Below are 1,132 nucleotides of genomic sequence, written 5' to 3'. Positions count from 1 at the left end.
CTGTTTATTCTGGTTGCCAGAGTTTTTCCGCTGATTCCATCTCATGTTGAATTTGCACCTTTCGGAAACCGTCCCTAAAACCGTTCTGCCAGTGAATTCTTCTAGTTTTTTCCTGGGTACAACCCGGCAAGACCTCAGGTAGCTGGGCCAGCAGGCGGGGTGATGCAGCCCACCCCTACAGGAGTCAGTGTAGCCATCAAGGCCCTGGGAGGCGGGTGCAACCTGCCCCAGCAGAGGTCAGTTGTCCTTGCTGGCTACCAAAGCCCCAGAGACAGGTGCACCGCTGGCGGGATGGCACAACCCTCCCAGGCAGGAGCTGCTGGCGACAGCAAGCTAGCAAGGCCCGGTGAGAAGGGCGCGTGACCTGCCCCTGGTGGGATGGCACAGCTCACTCCGGTGGGAGATCACGGTGATCACGCGCTAGGAGGTCCCAGGAGGCTGGTGCAGGTCTGTGCGACCTGCCCCAGCAGAAGTCAGCTACTGTGGCAATTTGCCAAGCCCCAGGGGCAGCACCCGCGCTGCTGGCTGGATGGCTTGCTGGATGGCGCAACCCTTCCCTGCCGGAGCTGCTGGCGACTGCCAGCTGATAAGACCCTGGGAGGTGGGCGCAAGACTGCCCTTCCTGGTCACCAAAGCCCTGGAGGCTGGAGCGCGATTGGCGAGATAGCGCGACCCTCTTAGGCAAGGGCTGGTGGTGATCCAGGGCCAGGGAGCCCCAGGAGGCAAGCGCGCAGTTGCTCGACCAGGAGTCAATGTAATCCGTGGGCCAGCAGGGCTCCGGGAGGTGGGCGCAGCTCAGTGACCCAATCCAGCAGAAGTCTATCACTGTCAAGGGCCACCAAAGCCCCCGGAGGCGGACGCCTGGTGGGGTGTGCCGCCCTCCCTGTTCAGCGTCAGTCCCGGTCACAGGCACCAAGGTCTCGGGGAAGTTCAGATAGCAGCCGGGGAGACAGCTGAGCACAGAATGCGCTGACTGAAAGGGGTCCGTCTGCACACAGAAACTGTGGATCAAGGAGTTCTCCCGGTGAAGGACTGGGACAGGGGGTTGCTCTTGGAAGGGTGGGTGGATGTCGTTCCTGCCTCTCCTCTCCCTGTCCCAGCTGGCAAGGGGAGGGAGAGTGGACTGGAAACT

Source organism: Otolemur garnettii, unplaced genomic scaffold (genome assembly GCF_000181295.1).
Source record: "Otolemur garnettii isolate 467f Iridium unplaced genomic scaffold, OtoGar3 scaffold00404, whole genome shotgun sequence".
In the NCBI taxonomy this organism is placed as follows: domain Eukaryota; kingdom Metazoa; phylum Chordata; class Mammalia; order Primates; family Galagidae; genus Otolemur; species Otolemur garnettii.
The sequence above is the reverse complement of the archived record's forward strand: the minus strand, read 5'-3'. Positions refer to the sequence as shown.